Here is a 7341-nt window from a genome sequence, read left to right on the forward strand (position 1 = left end):
AGTTGAAAAAAGAGAGCAGGATAATATCAGGGACACAGACCCATCAGCTCCACCAGCGTGGATGTCACAGGTATTTGGAACACTGATTTTTGATGAAGGGGAGATGGAGAAAGGGGATCCAGTAAGAGTAATAGTTCTTAATAGTAGTGCATCGATATAGAAAAGAGAACACAGAGTTAATGAGGACGCCTGGTTGTCAATGACCCGTCAATAAGAGCTGAAGGACCAGATAGTCATTGATGACAGGAAGTTAGGGTTTCTATACTCTCAGCCTTGCCTCACTTGAATTGGTCCACCAGGGCTCCATTCTTTTTTTTTGTATCAACACCTCACTTTTCTTTGGGAAACCACCTCTGTCCCATTGTGTTTGGTCTTGGTGGGACTGCTAGTTTTAAGGGATCCTGCCTTAGCCAAGATGTAAGCATATGCAATAGACTAAGACTGAGCAGAGTAAAGAGAGAGACAGAGTCGGGAAATACACGGAACTGATTCATCTCAGGGCTCTGAAGAGAATGCCCACAAGATTCTGCTCCACGGAACTCTCTTCCTCCAGAGTCTCAGATTCCTGTGCTTTTTCAGGCTAGGATTTAAACCTTTCTTTCCAGTCATTTACTTTTAAATTTTTACATATTTGTTTATTGGCCTTATTTGACCAAAGTTGGTTTTCTGTATTTGAAAACAAAGGCTCCCAGGAAAAACATCATAGACATTACCTGTCAGATTACTCAACACCATCATAGCTGGATAATGGATTCATTTCTTTTTTCTTTTTTTTTAATAAATCAGAGTATTTTTACACTCTACAAAACTCTGGAACTTGAGCAAAATGTAATTTTCTTGTACCATGCCAACTGCAACGCAGAATTCAGAGATGGTGTAAGATTCTGAATAACATACCATGCCAGAGAAAGGCATAGGCAGGGTCCCAAGGATATGTTAAAAATAACCTAAACTAAGTATAGGATTTCTTTTGCTAATTGAAGGGATACCTATAGAGGAGAAAGGGGTAAAATAAAGATAAAAATCAACCAAGAAAATGATTTATTGATAACTCATGATGGCTTACGGGATGTGAGAGTAGACAGTTTAAACACACTTAGATGTGACTATTGCACTATGATTACATAAGAAAATATTATTTTTGTTTCTGATGTATACTGTTGTATTTAGGGTGAAATAACATGACATCAGGATTCTCTCTAAAAATACACCAGCAATAAAAACAACATCAAAGAAATTATGAAATCTAAAACAAGTGTAGCAAACATGTTGATAACTCTCTGGGTGTCTGTCCCTTATAGTAGCAACATTCTCTCTACTTTTGTTTATGGTAGGGAATTTCCAAAATAAAAAAAGTTTTAAAATACAGAGTGAAACACCTTTAAGAAGTCAATTCTTCTGTGTATATGTATTCTTGCACTGACATTTAGATCCTTTCATCATTTTTGAAAACCCCTTGGAAACTGTGTCTTTTGGCATTGGTTTTCATTCATCTTTTGTAGTCTACTGTCTCATGATTTATAAAAGTTTTGCTTGTTAGTGGTGACCTGCTGACAGTAAATTATTTTATTAAGCTCTTTCTTTGAAATATATCCCTTCCTCTAACATGCCCATCTACACCTGAAAGGAAACTAAATAGTAGGAATGTAAAATGAAGAAGGAAAAGCCTATGATTAACTAACTTGATTTTCATGCTTTCCCTTTTTAAATGTTAAAATAATATGTCATCAAAAAGATATCTTACTAAATGTTCTTTAGGAAAAAAAGTTACTTTCCAAATATTCAAACCCACTATAAAGACATAAAGGTAGCGGATTACTTAACACTAGCAGTCCTTGCTTTACTCTTGATGTTCAGGTCCTTTTTAAAACCCGAAGTTCTATTTTTATTGCTTCTACTTTTTAATAGCAGCCACTTCTGGAGAACAAAGGTCACCTAGAACAAAATGAGTCACTACCCAAACTATGAGAATGCTAAGATGAACAATTACTATGCATAAATTAGACCATAGTACTTCACTCTCTTGCTTGAATACAGCAAATACAGCCCATCCCCTTGACTTCTGCAATGTTTACTACAATAATAAACAATTTGGTTAATCTTCCTGTAAAAATTGATTTTGTTTGGCCTCCCATATTTTGTACTAATAAGAATTCCCCTTTAAAACATAGCTTGTTCTGCCTCATCAACCTCAGACTTTCATTTTAGAGTGAATCTTCTAATTATAAAACCACCTGGTGACAGTCTGGACAAAAAGAGCATTCTGGTTAACACTCACCACAAAAGAATATGGATGCCTGAGATTATACCAGCGCACACCCCTCTCCAAAAATGGGGGACCATGCAGCAATTAGTAATGGCATCATTGTAGCTAAAACAGTTGATACAGTCCTATTTCAGTATGCAGAGACAAATGTCGGTGCTAACTATTCAGAGAGGAATATATATCATCTGCTGAAGATGGTCCGATAGTTTTATGAGAATTAATTTTCAGACGCAATCAGATGCTGAAAAGTTCTGATGATAGGCGACACCAATTGGCATTTTCTCAAACATTCTGCCAAAAGAAAAGAAGGAAGTTTGATAACATCAAGATCAGCTTCCCTTTTGTAAAGTTTTCTTAAATCATAACTTCTTTTCTATAGGAACAAAAGCTGCCCGGCCCCATTTCAAAATGGGGCCAAATACGTACCAAAGAGAACTGGGAAAGGTTTCAATGAATCCATTTCATGTGCTTCTTCTACCAGACTGCAGGAACGTCATGTGGATTTGTTCAGGAATTACTGAAAACGAAACAGGAAAAAGAATACAGTACTTTTATTTTTTTAATTTTTTGTATCGGTCTGTGAATTAAGGGAAAGGTGATGTGTTAAAATATTAAAAAAACATTATTAACTGTACCCTACTCATGGGAGAAGCAAACTGTAGCTAGCTTGTATTTGTTTATTTCCCCTTTGTTTGAAAGAAAGACTTGCAGCAGCTATAAGATTGGGAAGTATGGGTGCAACAGCAAAAACTGGCCTTCGGGTGTCAGAGAGAATGCTTCAGGGCTAGATCAGCGCCTTCTGCAACTGTATGGTCTTTGTGAAAGTTCTTCTTCTGTCATTCACCCCCTCCACCAACACTGTCCCATCCATCCCTCCCACAGGCGCTGGACCCCGATGGGCTAGGGCAGCACCCAAAGCACAGAGAGGAGGACGTCTCTCTGTTTCAGCATTGTACACATCTGTGCAGGAAAGAATTAGAAAGGTAAGCAACTAATGCCACGGAAATTTAGTGGATGCACTTAAGGCGAGAACTTTAAGCAGCAAATACAAATAAGGAATCAATCCCCTTCTGACTGGCATTGGATATGGGAGCCCCGTCCATCTGAGCGACCAGAAGATGGACTGTTAATGATGTAGGACCAGGATAAAGGAAAGAAGGGGATCTGGGCATGGCAAGGGCAAAGACATTTTTCCTAGGCATAGTAGGCTACGGGTGCCACTAATTAATTTAAAGGAAGATTGAAAAGTGAAGCCAGAACTGAACTGTGAAAAGGACATTTGTTCCTACCATACAACAAATGATTTGTGATTTTTGTATATCCGTTTATAATTAAATGATCTATTGAATAAACTGTGCATCATTCATTCAATTATTCCTTCGCTGCTGTTTTCAGGTCAAAGTTTAAAAACTGTTTCTGCAGTTGTGAAAGAGGGATATCTAAAATGGGTTGTATTCTTCATGGTAGGCTGCACGCCCTGGTGCAGTTAACAACACCGGAACACCCAGCGCTTTAACTCTTAAATGTTTACTTCTAGCTCATAAGAATTCTCTTGAGGGTCTAGTTACTCTTCCAAACCAGCTCTCAAGAATCGGAGGGTGCTTCCTTACTGTTATACCATCTAGAAAATGAGGTTTCCAGGTCTACAGGGGTGGGTGGGTGGGGGGGACCTGCTTTCAGGAAGCTTGACTGGAGCCCTGGCCGGGTAGCTTGGTTGGTTAGAGCATTGTCCCAATACTTCAAGGTTGCAGGTTCAATCCCCTGTCAGGGCACATACAAGGATCAACTAAGGAACGCATAAGTAAGTGGAACAAAAAAAGCAATATTTCTCTCTCTCCCTGTCTCTAAAATCAATCAATCAAAAATTTTTTAAAAAGAACCTTGGCTGGAAGTGACAAACTTCATTTCTCCTCAGACCTATTGGTTAGTGTTAGTTACGTGGCCCCAACTTAACTCTACAAGAGCAAAATGTAAGGAAGCCACATATGTTTTGTAAACACCATTGTCCCAGCCACATATTACTAAAAGTAAGGTCTGTGCTAAGAATGGGCTAGACAGGGTAAGTAATCTCTCATCTAGGAGTCTTTCTCAAACATTGAAAAATATAAAATCATGGGGGATCTTGTTGAAAGGACAGGTTCCCAGGCCCATGTGTCAAGTTTAGTTTAGCAGGGAAAAGGTAGAAGCAGTGCCTTAATCAGGCTTATTCTACTAAAGTATGTGTATTGCATGGTGAACATGGAAAGAAGATTCTACACTGAATGTAACAGTTCTCTTCAGGGGACTGGAATGTAAATAAAATGAAACCAAAATACAAAAACAAGTCATATGAGAAAGTCAGTGTCATTTCACGTCACCCTTTCCATTCCACAAGTGAGTTCATTCTGCCCTATAGTCCTGGGAAGTTGCACAGATGTTCCAGCCACCCCTTGCAGGTATGAATGCAGTTCTGCAGAAGCCTCTCTATGGAGAATCATGTTAAATCAAGGCCTCTGTCCAGGCTCCTTAATTTCTCAAGTTTTCTTTTGCCAGTTGCTCTTGTACTTGACTTGGAGAAAAACAATAAAGGAAAACATCATGGGAACTTCTCCTTCCAGCTCTAAAACAGGGTCTTTCCATTATTTCTTCTTCTTTTTAAAAATTTATCTTTATTGTTGAAAGTATTACAGATGCCCCCCTTTCCCATTCATTGATCCCTTCCACTCTGTATCCACCCCCCCCCCCCCAGGCCCTCTCTACACTATTGTTTGTGTCCATAGGTCATGGATATATGCATCTAAGTTTTTTCTTCTCAGATTGTTACTGAGGCTTCATGCTCATCAGTTGCTATTCTTTGGAGAGAAAATTAGAAGAGAAAAAATAGATGATAACATGGGTAATTTTAAGTATAGGCATGCACAAAAACGTCTTGAAAATCAGGTTGCAGTAGGCATCCTTATTTTAGATTTGCCCCTGTTAACATCTTCTCAATAAACAGGTGCGTACACTTCCCCAAGCTGTCAGTGTTGTATGCTTCAAAATCTACTGATGGATGATACCCAACCAGCTTGAAGTTTTACTTTCGGAAACCAGGGCTTTGAAGTTTCAATGAGACTTTCTTAAAGTGTAGTCCAATGGGTTTGTCAGCATAGGAGCATATCTCTCAAAGACACCATAAGAGTATCACATTTGTATGTTAATTTTAGTTCAACAAATAGGAAAAATGATTATGAGTGATAGCTCTCAGCTTTCAGATAGTTCTTTTTATGCTCAAAGTGCTTGACAAACATTAATTAAGCCACTGGCAGTCAAATTAGATGAATATGTTCTCTGTATGTGCATAACTGCACCTTCCATGCACACAGTCTTCTAAGTCACATCACTGCAGATGAAGTATTTCTTTTTTGCCATCTGAACTTGGTCGGCTGACACAGATTCCAAGCAACAGATAATTACTGGAAGGGCTAATCACGAGGAGAGATTATGTAAGCTTTCTTTGTTTAAACAAAAACACGAATTTATCCTTGATAAAAGCTACAGGACGAACCACAGTTTAAAATGCTTCTGTCTCTAGGCCAGAAGGTAGCAAGGATAAAGCAAATGCCCTCGAATTACAGTGTTGGAATAGCTAAACCCTAATTTAAAGAGACCAATTCATCAACAGAGAGTACATTTTATGCTTCCTGGGCTACTGCTGCTTTTGACCTCTTTAGCACCCAAAATGAGAAGGCTTTTCAGACTAAATATGATGTTGATTTCAGCAATATGTTCATTAATGCTAGGAATCTTTGGTCACTATTGACTTGAGAAGGATTTGGGCCACCAAATGAAACATAGTAAATTTCCTGATTATTTTTAGAATAATTTACACTTCTTTTTCTTTCATTGAATGTAATGAAGCTTTCCAAACCATCCCAAGAGATTAACTGCTCCCAGGGGTCACCAAAATGAAGTACATTTCAAATAAAAAAAGAGTGCTAATAGCATTCCATTTTTCAATAACACCTAACAAATTAACACACTTTACCCACCTACATCAGAAGACTGGGAGAAGTCGTGCACATGCATGTGTGGACACAACCTAGCCAGAGTCAGGCATGATTTCCTTGAGATGAGCAAGCTGCAGAGTTACAAGTGGAGGGGACTTCAGTTTCTCCTTCCATTCTGACTACCAAATTAGTCTAGTCTGTTTCCAGGAAAAGAAAAGTACTCATTAATTGTCTTGCAATTTGTTGAACAAAAGAACATCTAGTTCGACCAAGCTGTCTTTTTGGAAAGACTTTGTAAAAGTGCCACTTGGAGTCATAGTTGTTCATGTGGATCCCTCAGAGAGATATTTGTTTCCCTTTGACAGAAGTGCTAACCTGTATGCCTATACGCCTAAAATCTAAGAGATTTCTCTTCCTAACTAATGAAAACCTGATGTTTAGTAAGATTGTGTGATATGCTCAGGGTAATATCCACAGACCACATGGCTTAGACCTGACAGGTGGCAGTAATGGAACCATAACTGATATGACTCTAGTATTTCTGCTGTTAGACTCTTGCCATGTCCCAGGAGTAAGACTGAACTTTCTCTGATTGCTTTTAGAGCAGGGAGTCACTGATGTGACTGATTTTTGGCCCAGAAAAACATATAAGATATGTCTCTACAGTATAAGTTTGTTCTCCCTTCAGTATGGAGACACAAATTTAGACCTGGCTGAGAACGTTTACAAATTAAACATTTTTAAATTAAATAGTATCCCAAATATAAATGTCCTTCAAAGGTAAATAAAATGTACATGTGCTTTGCATATTTTGAGTTGTACTGATACTTACAAAGTTCACTGCCTCCATTTCCTTGCTTCTGCTCACCCTAACCTGTGGAAATTCTTGTCTTGCTTCTGCTCACCCTAACCTGTGGAAATTCTTGTCTTGCTTCTGCTCACCCTAACCTGTGGAAATTCTTGTCTTGAAGGTCACACGTGACATTTGCTTTTAGCTATACTAACTTTCACTTAACGCTTACTCTGCTTGACCTTTGTACTACATTTGACACTGTGGACTCTCCCCAGTCAACACCGCCTACTGCCCCTCATAAATACCCAGCCTTG

At 38.6% G+C, this 7341-nt stretch overlaps 1 long non-coding RNA gene across 1 annotated transcript; it reads right to left on the minus strand.

Moving 5' to 3' along the window:
• Positions 1–1026: 1026 nt before the first annotated feature.
• LOC308559734 lies at positions 1027–6431 on the minus strand. The gene is made up of 3 exons (XR_013999201.1): positions 6277–6431; positions 2693–2783; positions 1027–2557 (listed from the first exon to the last, which is right to left on the minus strand). It is a non-coding gene; the product is annotated as an uncharacterized lncRNA (long non-coding RNA).
• Between the last annotated feature and the right edge of the window lie 910 nt (positions 6432–7341).

This window comes from Miniopterus schreibersii (genome assembly GCF_964146895.1).
Source record: "Miniopterus schreibersii genome assembly, chromosome: 7".
NCBI classification, from domain to species: domain Eukaryota; kingdom Metazoa; phylum Chordata; class Mammalia; order Chiroptera; family Miniopteridae; genus Miniopterus; species Miniopterus schreibersii.